Below are 18,352 nucleotides of genomic sequence, written 5' to 3'. Positions count from 1 at the left end.
TACAAGGACCAACAAGAATCTCATTTTTTGAGCACACACAACTTCCCCCGGCTGTGCACTGGGAGTGAGGGTGAAAGATCCCCTGCGCTGAGAACCTGCCTGGTGCACCAGCTCATCCTCAGCCTCCATAGCTTCACCGGCGCCCATGGAGGACAAAACGCCAGTTAAACCGAGAGGGAATTCACACCCTCATGCTAACTTTCAAAATCATAGAAAAAGTAAGCATTCTAAGCTAACAAGAACTAAGGACTGTCGGAAACTAAAACACATCCCTACAGATTAAACATTTACCTGAACATTGGAAAACTTTCACAAATATCATTAACTTATCACAGCACGACAAATTACTACACTTTCAAAAATGATAACATAAGAAAGATTATATGATAGATTCACATTTTCTAAAAACTACATACAAACTTACCCATAATATATAAATCGTCTGATTATACTCAGCATTGAACACACTGTTCTCTTAATTATTCTGATGTGCAATAAAACAAGTGTAGATAGTACCATTTATATTAAGAACAAATTTACTGTTTAATAAAGAAATTCTAAAATTAAATACCAAAAAATCTAACTTTATCGTTACTTGTAATCAACTTTTACTGACTGAACTAATTACTGTCCTTGATAAAGTACAGAATGTGTTTTCCCTAATCTAAATTCTAATCACCATGTCACTCACAACAGACTTAGGGATGCTTCACTAACACACTATTCACATGCAAAATACTCTAAATAGGCCAATTATGACTCTGCCCCTGTTCCCTGGTTAACCCGCTGAGAACTGAAAAATTTCACAAGGCAGTCACCAACTAAAACAAAGGGTCCTTGTTTTAAATTAAGACAGTCTTTTTGATTCCTAAATAGCTCAACAAAGTGGCATGTCTTCTAGTGAAAGCAGTTGGTCAAATATGACCCATAAGCTGGAAAATCAAAAATTCAAAGCGCCCCTTTCTACCACCATATAGCTAGATATCATAAAGAGACCTCTCTCTATTGCAAGAGATTTTTGTGAGTGTTGGATGAGTAATATGTAAAGGACTAATCAGCTACTGACAAGGTTGCCTTCACTGCTTCCAGCCTGCAACTATTTCAAGGGACATATAAGAAACACTACTTTAAAATAAACTTCAAAGATGAGACTTTAAGGTTGAAAGCACACACTGAACAATAAACTCCTTGCTAGTATCTTTATATTTACATTATAAATACTTGATAGAAACTAGATTGTTTACCAGATGATGTCCACAAACTGGACTATTGCCTCTCTTGAGCTAAAGATTAAAATGCTACCCAATGACAAAATGAAAGGCAGAGCTCATTATAACAAAGTTTTCTATCAGTCAGGAATCAGAAAGTAGAACATTAAATAATTTTTTAAAGTTTAGAAATTGCATTCAAAAATTTTAGAATCTAAACCTGAAATTTCACTCTTGGCAAAATTTACTAACAAAATCTGTATTTATTTAAGTCATAATCCAAATTTTCTTTGAAATTTCCATCTATAAAGTTGTGAATGATCTGAAGTCACAAAGTCCTTACAGTTTGGTAAATCTACAAATGAATCTTCACATACTTAGGAAAATGAGTTTCAAAATGGTTTCTATTATTATTATCTTGCAGCACTTGATATTGAACTTAGGGCCTCATGCATTGAATTACATCCTCATCCTCCTGCAAATTACATTATCGATAACTTTATATTTACCGATAATACAGATACTGTGTTGACAAACATTGCTTCTATTTCTCCATTTTTGTCTTTTCTAAAAGTATACAAAATCCTCAGTAAAGGGCTGACCACATATGCTGAAATGCTATTTCTCTTTTTAACGAGCCTAACCATTGGTTAATTCTTGTTGATCTTGGTGGCAAATGTTTCATTCTCCAGAAAGTACATGCATTTAGTAGGGCAACCTAAAAACAAACATGCTTGTTACTCTGGATTTAAGCAGCATTCACAATAGAGCTGTGAAAAATATAAAATGATAAAAGGAAGGCAGCTAACTGGCTGTGGCTGACCTTACTGTTGTTAATTTAACAGAAAATCACTTCATGGGCCAGTCATAAATAAATCATGCATCCAACTCTTGCATATGCTGCCACATGAACTACGTAGAGTGACACAGTACAAAGACCAGATAGCACTTACACACTTAGTGGCTCATATTGATCCTTTTCTTTTTTTTTAAACAAACCACATTCCTGTTTCTTTTTAAACCTGCTTGTTCCTTTTTCTTTTTCACTTGGACAACAGAATCATTCTTCTAAAGCAACAAAAATAAACATTTTCTCACACTTAAGGGGGCCATAGTCACCTCCTTCAGGAAAATGAAGATAAAAATGTACGTATTCTTATTTTACAGTGTACTTGTAAAATGAACAATAACCATTTACTATTGTTTGGACTTTATGTCACATACTTAACACTGTAGCCATAAGAAAGATGAAAAAAATTTCCACTGGCTGAAAAACTTGACTTTCCATATTTGAAAAAGTTAACAGCATTTGATTTAAGATAAATTAGTCACAAAATGGAAAATATTTTCATTTATATGTAGATTTACATACATGCATATGTAATTCTGAGGACAAATTCAGGTTTAATGAAAGTTTAGTTAAAAAGCTAAGTCTTCTTTCAAAATAGACAAATACATCATTGCCTTAAATAAGGTTAAAAAGGTTTTAGGGCTTTTCACATTGTGCAACCTCAGGCACTGCGGTTATTCTGGGTCTCCAGAGTAAGCTGCCCGGGTCTGCCAGGAAACACTGGAAGCCAAGATGTGGCCTCTCACGGAGCTAACCTGTAAATCTTCAACCCATGGTGGAGCATTTTGCTTTAACTGTCTATGGTGCGACGAGACAAGCCCTTCCCCTTCCCCTTAATTTCATCCAAAGGGAAACAATTTCTAGATTTCAAATACCCTTAACCAAACAAGAAAATACACTGACTTTGTCAACCAGGTTTAAATGTCTTGGATCCCCTGCATCCAGTTCTCTACCAAAGAGCCAGTTCCAGCATAGCCACTCAAATACCACTGGAGTTTCAAAAAAAATTGTTTTACATCAGATCTGGGCCTCAGACTGTCCCTAACAGTCTCGACACTGTCCCTACTCCTTTTGAGAGATGCTTCTTCACATCCTTGATCAACCAGTAAACTTTGCTTATGCAACCAGGAATGCAAACCATGAATTAAACTTGAGAAAGAGAAAAGCAGTATATATCTCAAATTAGATTTATAACTGAATGGTTATCAAAAATAGAACTAGCTGCTTGAAGCTTAAATTATCAACTTTTTTTCTTGTTAAACTAAAATCATCTTGCTCTGAACTATTATTTCATTTCAGTCAGCTCTAAATGTACTGGGTGGGTGGTTCATTTCTAAAAAGGAAGATTATATTTACCCTTAATTATAGATATGAGTGAGATCAGAATACAATGAATGTGGCTTTTTGGACTTAAAATTAATTTATCTAATAGATGAATGACCTTGAATTTTAGAGTTGGGACCTGCGAGAGAGAAGAAAATAAGTGCAAGAGGAAAAAAATCTCCGGGAAAAAATGTGCCCCTGGTTTTTAGGGCTTTCTCTGATTTTGCGTCACTCCCATTACGTTGTGATCCGATATCAGACACAACATCTTGGGGGGATGTTGTAGAACAGAGAAAAGCAGTCTCAGATGAAACCAGATTAAGCTCCTTTTCTGAACTATTGCCAAATGCTTGTGAGTCTAATTCATGTTTGGGTATTCTAGTACTCACACAGCTGCAATTCTATTCTTTCATCACAAACCTAAGTGATGTATAGTGGCTTTGTATGGTGAACTGACTCTATAAAGCCAGAGATTTTTTTTTATGTTAATATGGAAATAAAATTCTGAACCACTTTAAAACTTATGAATGTTAGATATTTGTAAAGGTACCTAATAGACATTGCAGTGTTAAGTGCAAAATGTACATGGGCAGAAACTGCAACTTAGATTTGTTTAAAACTTTTAATCACAAATGAGGTCATTTCTACATAGCTAATTCTGCACGGAATCGTCTTTCAAAGACACTGCTGAATAAGATTCCTAACAGTCATGGGGAAGTTTTTGCAAATCCCTGTCGAATAGCTGCTGCTGAATTTGCCATTTTGACCACAGAAGGGCCATTGCTGACTTACTATAGTAGCAGGAGGGGGTAATAATTTTGCTGCTGTTGGCACTTACTCTGCAACCTAGAATATATCTTGCACCAAAGGGCAATGAAGAACACAATATTTCCACCTGTCCACTTATGAACTTCAAAGCTCAAAACTGAAGGTCAGTCTTTGGACAGTCTTTATTCCTGATCCCTAAAGGTCCAGAAAGACACTTTTATACTTTCCTTTGATTTAACTTTGATTAGTCCTCTGCCTGGTTTCAACAAAAGACTCGGGAAACTTAGACAAGATGGCAGAGGTACATTTCATAATCAGGGACTTAAGAGATTGTTACTGTGCTAAAGAGAAATGGAAATTTTTACAACTATCATTTAGCAAAGAGTTTCTCTTAAGGGCTTTTGGTCAATTTTTTTAAATTTCTAGTTAAATGTATAATGTTCATCATGTTCGGTCAGTAGTATAATACAAACACATTCAGAGGGAAGGCTTTGAGATCTGGCAGATGAAGTAGACCTCTAGCTCAGAACCACACAAGCAAAGTGATTAGGGGTTAGTTACACAACTGCTGGAAACTATATTCTCCTCTGTAGTAAAGGACTAATGAAAAATTATTATATGGTTATCAAGAGTAGACAAAACAACATGTATAAAATGTCTAGCAGAGCTGGTATCTAGCACATAGCTTACCTTCCCTTTCTCTATCCCTGAACCCACAGTTCAGTTTTTTGAATCCATTGATTATTATTTAAAAGATTCATCAAAAAGTTGTGAATGACTGTTAAATCCTCTTTTGAAAAGTCATGATGAAAGCTAAAAAAGAGTATATATGGGAGTGTTCACGACAGTAGTGGTAAGTCTCATAGCCTACAGATATGCTAGTCAAAAGAAATGACTATTTTGTTTTTTACATATTTAATAAAGAAATTGGCCAACAATCTCAATAATCTGAGCTTAAGTGGTCATTTTCCTGTAACTGCTACTAGCATTATTACTTCAGTGGTTCATTTAATTTTCCTTTTGCAAGCATGAGCAAACTGCTACTGTTAATTCAACTACACATGGGGTCAAACTTCATTACAGATAACCAACTAGGTACACAAAAATAAGAAATGTTTTATCTGTGATAAAGTCATACATCATGTATGACATACATAAATTCAAATTCTTATTATTGCATTAGCCACTGATAATGACCTCAAACATTGTCCAATTTTGCATTTTTCCACTTGCAAGGCCAATTACAGGCAATAAAAGTGAATGTTTGTATGATACTTATCAAGCAACATTTTTTAAAAAGATGTATTTTGCTTTCCCCATGAGGTCACAAAAAGTAAATGAGCATGCTCCACACAGTTTTGGTCAGAAATTTGCAATGCACTGAATTGACCTTGAACAAAATTATACATTTTAGCAGTGATTATATTTCAAACACATTCAAAAATTCAAATACATTGTCTTTCCTTATAAAAGAAACATAATACCTTATATTTAAATGTTATAATGTGATGCAAAGGTTGCCATGGTAACTATTACTTAATGTATAACACCATACTAGTCATGTAAAAACTCATACATTTTGGCATGGAAATTATAACTGCCCAAGGGTTGGTGAGACTTATGTATTCCCCTATTTATTTCTCAAATTTAAAAAAATGCATTATTTACTGTAAACACTAAAATGAGTGTGTCTCCGAAAATCCATTCTGGAATTCCAGGTTTCTATTACATATTAAAAAGGGGATTACGTTTGCTGTTGGGAAGGTGAAAATGTACCAAAAAAGAAAATATTAAAGCAATCAGCAACCATAAAAAACCAAAAAATGGGATTTGAAGAAATTTTTTGTAAACAACACAGAATTTAAGATAACTATCTTCTTGTCAGTTCAAGCGCCTGCTCAGGTTAGGAAGTTCATTTAATATATAACTCAATATAGAACAATCTGACATTGTATAATCACTACTTGCCTTAAAATGTTTTTCTTCAGCAATTTTATGCCAAAGTAAAAATAGAAAAATTTGAATACGACCTGTTAACATACTAGGGAATTAGTGCCACTTCTCCTATAAATATAAACATGTGGCTATTATAAACATGCTGAGAAGTATTTTTGGCCACGTTGCTATTTAAGTAAAATAAAAGAATATCAAACTGTCACTTGTCAGTCTTCATCGTACTGCACGGGGAAAGTTCCATTTCAAGATTATTATAAATGTCTGTCCCTCTGAGCAAGGATCTATAAAAACCATTTTTATGAGACTTGCCTCCCTGGGGACAGAGACAAGTTCATGCTGCTTATCCAGCACCTCACATAGGTGCTCAATTATACAGTTTACAGCCACTATATACAACATCATTGAAATAAAGTCTCCCAATAAGACCGGCACTTGTAAATAAGCCTACCACACAATGTGAGGAAATTCAGATTATCTGAAGCAGGAGTAAATGGATAACGGAATCTTCAAATCATCCTGAAATTAGATAAGTCACTGACCATCCTTCCAGAGCTATGTATAATCTCCTGCTCCACATGCATTAACTCTTGACCTCCCAACATCTATGTCTAGCAAGTTTGGCTGATCATAATTGGGTGCTTGAAAGGCAAAGTAGTGTATATATTCACAAAAAGAGAGAATGAAGTATTCATTCGTCTTTTAACTCGACACAGTGCCTAGTACAGAGACCCACCCTGGCAAATGCTCATTAACTATTGAAACGAAAGCAGAACTACAGCTATTTACACACCTTTTTTTTTCTTAGCAAAATCTATTCGTTTAGGAATTCCAACTGCCATTACTGTTACTAATACTGACCACATTAAGGTTAACAGTAGTAACAGTAACCAGAGAGGAGGAAGACAACAATGAATGTGCCCTTATGAGTAACAGCAAGGGAACTAGGTGTGGTTGCTGCAGCAGCTACCAGTTCCTGATAGACTCCCAAGTGCAGATCCTTTACATACGACCAAGCAGATGCTGCAACCCGGATCTACAGATGGACATTTAGAGTGGTTAGCTCACCTGACCAATGCCACATGGCTGGCAAGCAGTGATCTTAGTTAGACCTGATTTCAATCAAGGCCTGTACTTATCCTCTGCTCCACATACCCTCTCCCTGTTCACTTGATTTTTCTCCCTGACACCACCCTCCGACCATTACTTGGAGTTATCAGTTGTCATCAACACAACATCAAGAGCTCATGCCTATAGCTTCCTGCAGAGGACCCAGGCCAACTCAAGGGAGCCAGGCAGGCCTGGGTGAGAGTGCCACTTCCGCCAGATAACCTGGACCATCTAACCTTGGAAGGCTTCAGATTCCTCACTGAGGAAATGTTGGTATGATGACACCTACCTATTCCAAGAATTAAATCAGATAATACAAAGTGCTTAGCAAAACTCCTAGCACTTAACCTTACTAAATGATAAGGAATATTATTACATAAGTCATAAAATCTTATTATATGTTAATGCAGTATGTATTTTATAAGATTATGTAAGTTTGATCCCCCCCCACTCCTGTACCAGGGATCGAACTCAGGACCTTGTGCTTTCAAGGCAGGCACAGCATCACTGAGCTTACATCCCCAGGCCTGATTAGTTAAGTTTGAATGAGATGATAGGATACATAAGCAACACACAAGCATACTATACATACTTGTCACAGGCCAAGGCAGGGCTAGGTTTTTAAATAATGTGGGCCTGAACAACTGAAATCTCATTTTTGTGCCTAGAAACTCCCACTTGCCTTTGATTCTTCTCTCTACACCTTGTTATCGGGTCATCTCTAATCTTGATTTCCACATGTATCAAGCATCTTCTTTAATGAGGTTCACACTATTTTTCTTTGTTTTATTTTTATTGTTTAGTGCCCCCTCGTCTTCTCTCATTTCTTCTTCGATCTAGACTCTTCCTTCCCCTTGATCAGAAAATTTCAGCTGTGATAACATTTATCACATCGTACAGCGAGTCACTGTTTATGCATCTAATTTCTCTCTTCTAATCTGTGGGTCCCTCAAGGGCAGAAAGTGAGCTCCATCATTGCTGTATTCCTGGCATCTGGCACAGTGAGCCCTGGTATGTAGCATGCCCTCAGTAAACACCAATGGGCTTGGTTAATTAACTACAGAATATGCTTACATGATTTAAAACATCACTGTCATGAAGATAACTTCTCCATCATTCTTCCAGCAGACATGTGACTCTCATACTCTAGATTCAGCTTTGTTCCTTTCACCTCCTGAGGGCTTAATTCAAACCTAAACTTTGATTCTTAACACACAAAAGACTTAGGACATCTTTTCCACAAAACTTCTGCTGCTTCCTAATTATTCTCTCAATCCTTGAAAGTATATTGGAGCAGCCAGAATTTGTAAAGGCTGAAAAGAAATTAATTGCATGTTTTTGCTAAACACACATATATATGATAGTTTACCTTTGTTTTTCTTTATGATTGGTTTGACTGAAAAAGTGTTAGGATTTCCCTAAATATGTAGGGTTGCTGAATGGTTCATCATCCAACCAGAAGACCAGGTTTGGAGAGAATCTGGACAGCTGAAGAAATGCAGGCACCAGCAGGGAGGAGTGGGGAAGAGACTCAGTGACCCAACACAGCTTTAGCAGAAAAGGCAGACTTGCAGAACAATGGAACAAAGACAGCAAGAGATGGACTGTGGAGAACTTTGAAGAGGGTGCTTACTCTGAGGAACTCAGCATACAAAACAGGTTAAGAGAACTTAGAACACCTGGTGAAAAAAATTACCCCCCTTAGTAGGTAGCAGGGAAGTCCTAAAATGTTATTTAGAACTACTGATAACCAGCTGGCCACAACAGAATTGAAACTACAGAAATGACCATAGTAGAATCCAGACAGAAACAAGATAATCAGGCAACAACTTAAGAACTGGGCTTCAACACAGCACAAAATTGTGGGACATTTCTTCAGAGGTAATGATACAGCCTAATCTTAGTCCACGTCAAAACCAATTTGTATGAACTCTTCCAACTATGCTAGCTTTCCCAGAATGGTACCACCACATACTAAGAACAGCATTTTAAAACAGAGATCACTATTTTCTTAAAGGACCAGATAAGAAAATATTTTAGTCCTGCAGCCATATGGTATCTCCTGCAACCACTCAACTCTTCTGCTAAAACACTAAATTAGCCATAACAGGTCAGGCTGTGTTCTAATAAAACTTTATTTATAAAAATAAGCAATGGACCAGGTTTGGTCCCTGTGCGTAATATGATAAACTCTTTTCTAAGATGAAGACATAATGATTTTTACAAGGCATATTGAGCCCTATCCCACTCCCATGCCAATTCAGGCCCTTGTGCACATTTCAAACCTCTCTTTCCTTTTTTTTTTTCTTGGTACTGGGGATCAAACTTGGGTCCTTGCGCTTGCAGGGCAGGCGGTGGAACCACTGAGCTAAATCCCCAGCCCTTAAACCTCTCTTTCCATTTTCACACAACTCTACAACTGGCCCGCTAAGACACCATGAGGGCTGACTATCACCCAGTCACTACTCAAAGCTTTGGAGATATGGACCCTCTTTGTTTACATCTTCCTCTCAAGACAGCCTAAGGACAGTCAGAGTCACATGGAATTGCTTGTTTCCTCAGTTACCCCCTTTGCTCTGTCAAACCTCTGCACCTTTACAAAGGCTGAGGCTCCCCACCCATGACCTTTCTTCCCATTTCACTCTAGATAAGCCACTTCCAAACACCAGGGAGACCATAATCAATATCACTTCCTTAGCACTCCATCCTCAGTTCACCTGAGAAAATCAGATTCCCTCCCAGTACCAAGTCTCCATTGCAACAGGGTGTTCATTACTAGCAGACATGGTAGGGAACTTCCTCATGGAGGAATCCCAAGCACCAGCATGGAGATGTCTCTCGGTAAACCAATCATGCACATATATAGCTTTCAGGGCTGGGGATTTAGTTCAGTGGTTCTGCCACCTGCCTTGCAAGCGAGGACCCTAGTTCAATCCCTGCACCAAAAACCAAATATATATATATATATATCTTTCAATGTTTCAGGCTCTGCTGTCTGAATTAACTCATTTAATCTCAAAATCCCTTGAGAGAAGAATTGTATTAATCCTATTTTTACAGAAAAGGTGGCCTGAGGCAGAAGGAAGCTAAGTACCCCCCAACAAGATTATCTGAAAAATATTTGAACACAAGCGAATAACCCAGTGTATCATTTCCACTGAAAGTTCTTAGATCTCTTGGTCTCATAGTGTTCCTGGTAATCTTACATCAGAAATGTTCAACAAGTACCTTATACTCATCCCCAGAACTTCCTATGGGCTTCGTTTCTAACTTCTACCCGTGGCCGGCTTCAGAGGTTCAGCTCCATTCAGAATTACATATCTGATCAGACCTTTGAGCTCCACTACCCTTTCCCTTGAAACCCTGACCTTCCTACACTGGAAACTCCATTCAGAACTCAGGTTTCATCAAACTGCTTCCACTCAACCCAGTTTTTCAATATTCATGAACACAACTTTATAAGCAGCCTTAAATCTTTATGAGAACAATGATACTAAAACATCAAGTAACCAGAGAGCTTTGTAAAGTTAGAATAAGTCTGCCATTTTTGAGATGTATTTAGAGTAACTGTTGAGCATTTGTATCTATAAATACTGTCTTTTCTCTCCAAGGATGTAGGACAGGTATATTTTTGTTATATGCTCACATAATACCTCATTATAAATATATTTAGATATTGAGCATGTGGCACTGACTCGCTGAACTAGTTTACAAGCCAGTTTAACAAAAACCATACAAGGACTCAGCAGAACAAACATTTCCAGAAGACAAAAATAATCTTGTGTATCAATTTTTAAAAGAACCAAATACTTTAACTTTTCACAAAAATACTTCCCAGAAAAGGACTTGCATAAAATTAACCTGATGACCTGAAATTAAGCTTTAGACTTTTAATGCAAAGCCAACCAAATTTCAAATACGGAAAAATGAGTGGGTGTGGTAGAGGGTAGACATGGACACACCACAATGATTCTGAAGTTTATCTGGAAAAGTAAAACATGAAAATAGTTAAGAAAATTTTAACAAAGAACTAAGTCGAGGATACTGATATAGTGTAAACAAAGTAAAATTAGAATAACATGGTATTGTCACTAGAACAGAAAGTATCATAGACTAATTTGTGGTACAGGGAGGTTACATTAAAAAAAACAATAAGTTAATAAATTATTCAGTAAATGGTACCAAATCTTGTTCAGCATTTAAGTGGGGGAAATATTGGGCTTTCTGCTTTATACTCCATGCAAAATATAGTATGTACAAGGGTTAAAATGTAAAAGAAAATAAAACATAAGCAATTTTTAAAAATTTTTAAAGTAGAGACCTGTGTTAGGTATGACACTAGATCTAGAAAAATTAAAAGAATGTGTAGAAAATGATGACAACATGTGTGTCTTTTAAACATTATTCAAGCCACAAAAACATGGAGAAAAATCTTTGCAACAAACAAATAATTCTAAGGAAAGAAAGATAAATACCCTTAATAAACAAAAAGCTCTTAACAGCAATGAGAAAAAAAATAAGGCTGATGAAGAACATAAGATATTTCTTCAGGAAAAAAAAGAAATTTGAAATTAGGGCATAAATACATAAAAAGTTGTTTGGCAAGTTAAAATAAGACAAATTTTTAACTGCCAGTATAGACGCTCACCTTCATAGACAACTAAGGGAAATGTAATCTGACATAAGCTTTCTGAATGGCAATTTTAGATTTTAAAAGGATATGCCATTTGACTTAGAATTTCAGTAAAATTGGGTAAGTATACAAAAGATATATGCATAGATATTCATAGCAACTTTAGCACTTGTAAAAATTTAGAAAAACCTACAGTAATTTTGCTAAATATATAGAGAAAAAATAAGGTGATATGTTTACACTGAACAAAAAAAGCATATCTTTAAAAAAACAAGTGGTACCAGTAGGTTATGACCCATTTTTCTAAAAAGCATCTATACATTTAACCATTCTTTACAATTCCTCCATCTACAGTCAAATCATGTTTAATATAATAATTTTTACCCTGGCAAATTCTGTGGCTTACATTGTACAAATAACATACTGAGTTGTACATGGTAGTGCACACCTATAATTTCAGCTCTCTGGATGACTAAGGCAAGGAGGTCACAAGTTCGAGTCCAGCCTGGACAACTTATTAGGCCCTGCCTTAAAAAAAAAAAAAAAAAAAGGATGGGAAGAGGAGAAAGAGGAGGAGGAGGAGGAAGAGGAGGAGGGCGGGGGGGCAGCGGCAGCTAGGGATTTAGCTCTGTGCAAAGGTCATGGATTCAATCTCCACTACAACAAAAATGAGTGAATGAATAAAACCACATAACTTTACAGTCTTCTTCAAGGTAACTTTAGATAGGAAAAAGAAAAATTAAGATTGTCTTCATTTCAGAAATAACTCTTGAATTTTGGTTACCACAAGATAAAGACTAATCTAATTATATTGGGGCACGCATACATAGTTCAGGTGAAAGCCACCAGGGGATTTATTCAAGGGCTTTCTATAGAATGTACTGCAAACAAAACATTCCAAGTCAATATAAAAGGGGCAATACTCTTTGACCCATTTTAAAACAGTAGGAAAGGTAAATTGATTTTCATTTTTGTTTTCCATATGTGGATTATGTTATGATTTATAACTGACTAAAGCAACAGTAAGGGCTGGAGTAGCAGATATACAGAACGTCCCACCTCTAGGTCTCACTTTCTGCTGTAGCTTCTTCCTTTCTGCTTTTATGTATGTTCTCTCCTGCAGAAGCACCGGACAGTGTCTGCCTTGCTGCTGGGTGAGAGCAGAAGGACTTCACTGCAGAGGGGCAGGACGCCGTGTTAATGCTACCTTCTGACACTCCTGCCCAGGCAACCACACACCGTACAGAAACGTCCTGTTGATCTCTCCATCAAGTAGGCTTTAGGAGATAATAGGATAAGTGGGCAAGCATTTTTAGAAGTGAGATGTTATTGCTAAAAGATTTCTTATTTTTTTTAAACACAGCATCTTCACAAATTGCCCAAGTGGGCTGAAATCCTCCTGCCTCAGCTTCTCAAGAGTGCTGGGAGTACGGGTATGTGCCAACTCCCTAACTCCTAAAATTGTTTTTAAAAAAGATTTTAGCCATGTGGATAAGATTTCTTAATCTTATGTGAATAAAATGAGTAAGTCACTAATGCTAATATGATGGGTTTAAAAACTGTTAATTGCTAATAATGATATTTATTTGTATTTGGTGGGGTTTATTTAAGCTCATATTTATTTATTTATTCATGTGAAGGTCCATAATCTCCTTCTTTCCATTCTGACATTTTAGGACATGAAAGTTTTTGTCATTTTGTGATGAAACCCGACCTGAACTGATAATATTGATACAGGGATATCCATAATGCTTATTTAAAATATCTTACTAAATGTGATTATTCACATGCTTGGCTCTAGAAATAATAATTTATTTATTTGATGCTGCATCACACTCCAATGAGGTCACAAAGTACATGTTGTATATACCATATTAACATCCTAAAATGCCATATTTGCTAAATTCTAAAATACTTTCAACTCAAGGTTTCTAAATAAGGGGCTGTGGCCTATAAAAGTCCTTTCCCTATAACATGCTTAAGACAGTGTTTAAAGGAAAACTTAACCAAAGCTGTTGTTTAATTACTCTTAGAGACAATGTCAACACTTAAACCTACTTAAAGTTCCCTTAAAATATTCACAGTTGGCCTCCTTAAATTAGGAATGTAGTTGAACAGATCTAGTTTATCCAAATCTGTATTTTCCACAGAGAGACAGTGTACCCTGGACTTCATTCTTTGTCACACAATTATTGTACAATTTGCTGGAGAACATTTTCATATTCAAAGCTACTAACCACAGCTATTAACTTTTTTGTTGTTTCAATTTGAAAACTACGTAACTAACCAGAAACTTAATTTTCACTGATGTCTGAAGAAACATCTGTGTTCCCCTAATAAGAAATTGTTCAACCACCCAGGGTTTACTTGTGTGGTCCAGACATCTACTTCTATCAGGACCCAACATGATCTTTGCTCTGACATGGGTGTTTCACTTTCAAAGTCATACGCTGCTAAAATGTTTCAACTCTACAGCTATAAACCTGCAGGGCAACCAGGGACCACCTATGTGTGTCTTGAGTATGTGTGTGCACACTATTTGCATTAATTTGTTTATCTGTATACTAACCCCATCCAAACACACACAAATCTATCTTCTATCCTCCTTCCTTTTATAAACAGACAAGGTCCACTTTTTTGTCTGAATGGCCAATATTGAGCAAAGAGGATGAGAAATTATGATATCTCAAGGTCATTTCCACAATTCAACCAAGTTTCAGGCTTCTATTGACTGCTGGCACCTTCACCAATACACCCAAGAGTGCAAATGACATCTTTAGAGAACATGTACAACACACACAGTAATTTCTTTAATAAACATTATTATCATGTTGCAAGAACTATTCTAAGCACCGAGGACAAATCATAATACAATGTACATTTCATTTATGGGTATGCAAGAAAGCATGAACAAATAAACTATTTTAACACTTGCCTTTTCTGGTGGAGAGAGGTTTGCAAGACCTCCTATATATTCAAACTGAAGACAAAATGTAGAATACAAAAAAAAGCTGTACAAATATGAAAAAGGAATGATTTACAGATGATCAATCTTCCCAGATTTAAGGAGAACTTTTATTAAATTTGATTTGTGATCATTTACAGCCTCCAATGAAATAATCAGCAATAGATTCTAAAACTAACAGGTGACAGATGACAGGAATCTTTGTAACTGAGGAAGTGGATGGGTAGCATGTGAATTCAATGGTCTATCTAAGCAATGTCAAAAGTGAATGATCAGGTACTACAGTATCTGTGAAGCAAAATGACGTGTATAAGATCACCAAAAGTAAAAGAAAACCCGTAAAAAAAGGAAAGAAAATGTTATGAAGCCTCTAGATCCAGCTATCAGCTTATGGGAAATGTATACAGCAGAACAACAAACTAAAAGACCACTACAAGGAAACAACCATCTAAATCCATGAAATGGGCCATTTTGCAGGAAAATTAACACTAATGTAATATTACAAAGGAAAGGAAAGGATAGAAAAGGCTATGACTCTTCAAGATTTAAGAGCTGTAATAATTAAATGCAAAGTCCAGTTCAAACATGCCAAAAGTCTAAAGACACTGGCAAGACAACCAAAGAAAACCCGAGTGTACTATGAAGAATTAATGATAGGATCACTCGCTTCAACAATGACATTGTGGCTATGTTAAGCAAAGGAGGAATTTGTCAGAGATGCTCTTGAAATATTAGATGAAATAAAATGCTATCTAAGCTTGCTTTTTGTTTTGTAGTACTGGGGATCGAACTCAGGACCTTGTACTTTTCGAGGCAGGCACAGCACCACTGATCTAAATCCCCAGCCCTATGCTTTGCTTTAAAATACTACAAAAACACAAACTAGAGAGGATGTTACATAAAAAGGCTGGGAAATGTAATCCGTTGAAACAGAATGACGGAAACAGGATAGAAAATATTCTTGATTTTTGCTATAAAAAGGAAAATTAATGTATCAATAAAACAAATTCTACATATTTTTAAACCTAAGGAAAAAGACTGAGACTCAGAGTGCCTTCTGAACACCAACTGTAGAGTAGAAAGTTACAGATTTCTCAACTGCAAGGCACAAAATTTTTTAAACTGGCGTAGAGCCACAGTCCTCAGACACACTGGACTACAGGTCAGGCAGATGGTCAGGGAAAGAACCAGAAGTCAGTCCCACCTGATCCAAGGAACAGGTCACAAATGTGTCCCTTTAGCTCCTGCAATGCAATGCTCATTTCTTTTCCAAGTCAGGTACAAGTGGCTAAAAGCTCCTGAATGGGGTCAGGTGACACAGGAGTCCTTGCAAGGAAATGCAGACTGCTGAAGGCACAGGAGGCAACCAACTCTGTACACATAAGCTCTTCCTGTGAATCCGCACTACGTTCACACCTGCACAGGCGCTCACCAGGAAATTTAAAAATATTGAAATACTCTAATTTTGGCATTCAGGTTAAAAAAAAAGTTATAGGAGAGGGCAAATAGCACCAGCTGGATATTTTTAAGCTGATAAAAATAAAAATGTATTCATCAATGTTTATAAAAGTCAAACTTCAGCCACTCACTAAACTGGGTTACTTGGAGACTGCTCAAACATCAGCCCCTCAATCTGCAGGAGAAAAGAGCTGTGAAATTTTAGCTTTCAATTAAACAGTGAACATTAAAGTTCACTTGTGATGCATCCTGCAGTGGATCAAAGGGAAGCTCCTGCTGTGTGCTACACTGAGCTCAGGTCACAACCTGGCCATCCCATCCTGGAGAACAGGCCTTCAGGAGTGGGTCACTCCACTATGCTACACAAGGAGCAGCTTCACCCACAGGTACAGACCACCCTCTAACCCCAATATTAGATTTAAAAGGCAGGAAAACTCAAGCACATCAGCATGTTTTCCTCACTCAAAACAGGACACTCACCAACAGAGTCAGTCCCGAACAAAGATTTTAGGCCACTGTCACTGATAACTGTTTTGCCCCTGAGCCCTCAGAGTGTGATGAAGAGGATAACAGTGCCCCCATGGATAGGTATCAAACTGACCAATTTGCAGGAAAAGGGGAGGCACCCAAATGTGGGGAGTCAGAGAACATTTACTCAGAGTTCGTCAGGGTAGGGAGTAAAGAACAGGAATAAAAGAGGGAAGAGGAGGAATGTAAATACTTACAAGAGTTGTGCAAACTGTTTCTTTTATAAATAATTTGCGAGTGTTTTGCAATGTTATAATTATATTTGGAGGAAACTGTTGCCTTTCTGATAACTTTTGCACTGAATTGAAACACTATATGTGACTTGCCCTGGTTCAAACTTTAACGCCTAATGGTTCCAAATGAATAATCCACATATAAAGTCAAGGCTTATTATTATGCAGGAGACCAGCTATTTGGATATTACTAAGGTCTCCCATTTGTTTTCTTTAATTCCCTCTCTGGCCATTTTATATGTCTTAATATCTCCTCTAAAAGTCAGGCAGACACATCTTCTTCACTAGTTTCTGATACCTAGTCTCAGTAGGCAAAAGATGTTCTGAGAGCAAGAAAAGAGTCTGAAAGAAGAGGTGCAAGTGTCTGGTTGAGAGGGTGGATGGCCATTAAGAGTCTTCCCTGTTGGGAGATGAAGAGCCTCGTTCTTCTCCACTGTCTGGCACAGACGTCTCTCTCCCAGATTCCCCTGCACCTACTGAATGTCTCAAGTATGCCTGGGGCCCAAAGCCACTCTACCTGAACCATTATTTCAAGTCTATATTGTGACCTACTTACCTCCACCTTCAATGTGAGGTTCTAGAAGACAATGTTTTGTGTCCACGGCGTGGAGAAACTGTTCATGTATAGTAGATAACTGATACAAACTGAGCCAATGGATTGATTAACAAATGGAAGAATAAATGAATTAAATGCCTCGTTGCAGTTTTCTCGTTTATAAAATGAGAGTAATATCATTATTCTATTTCTTACAAGGTAATGTATTTAAACTTCATTGAGAATGTATAAAGTCCAGTGTTGGGAGGCTGGCTTAGGACAATAAATTAAACACGTGCTATTCTTCCTCTAGCCCCACATCTCATAAATGAGTGTGTGTGCATGTGTGTACCTGTGTGTGTATATACACATGGATGGAGAGCTATACATACCAAATATTGCTGGAAAATTAAAAAGACTACCTTCAGTGGACTAGATATTTTGAAAAGTTCTTAAAAGATAAAATAGATAAGCACCAGAGAAGGGAAGAAAGACTGACTCATGAACCAAGCTGGGAAAAAGCTAAATCCGGGATCATCTAATACCAGGGTCAAAAGGTAGAGGAAGTGAAAGAGGGTCTGATGCAACAATCCATGTGATTAAATGAAGTGTGTTTAAGAACTTCTAGGCGAGCCAGAACAAAAAGAGATGGAAAAAGTACATAAATAACTTTAAAATTCAAATTTTACATATAGCCAAAAGTGCATTCCAGGAGGTAGAAAAAATAACAGCAATTTTGAAAGTGCAAGAATTTTGAAAATTTTATACTCTCACATTTCCAATAATAA

The 18,352-nt window shown here is 36.8% G+C and overlaps 1 protein-coding gene across 37 annotated transcripts in view; it reads right to left on the bottom strand.

Annotated features, from left to right (window-relative positions):
• Tcf4 (transcription factor 4) overlaps positions 1-18,352 on the bottom strand; it is a 347,794-nt gene that overhangs the window by 129,059 nt on the left and 200,383 nt on the right. For 2 of the 37 annotated variants that reach the window (XM_013077247.3, XM_087192312.1), the window contains exon 1: positions 425-612. The exons of the other annotated variants lie outside the window; for them this stretch is intronic. The gene's annotated coding sequence lies outside the window, so the exon portion shown is untranslated. Of the gene's footprint in view, positions 1-424; positions 613-18,352 lie in introns of those variants that run through there. 37 annotated transcript variants of the gene reach the window in all.

This window comes from Heterocephalus glaber, unplaced genomic scaffold, assembly GCF_053883595.1.
Source record: "Heterocephalus glaber isolate CG9 unplaced genomic scaffold, H.glaber_assembly_v1.0 deba00000331, whole genome shotgun sequence".
Lineage (NCBI taxonomy): Eukaryota > Metazoa > Chordata > Mammalia > Rodentia > Bathyergidae > Heterocephalus > Heterocephalus glaber.
The sequence above is the reverse complement of the archived record's forward strand: the minus strand, read 5'-3'. Positions and strand labels throughout refer to the sequence as shown.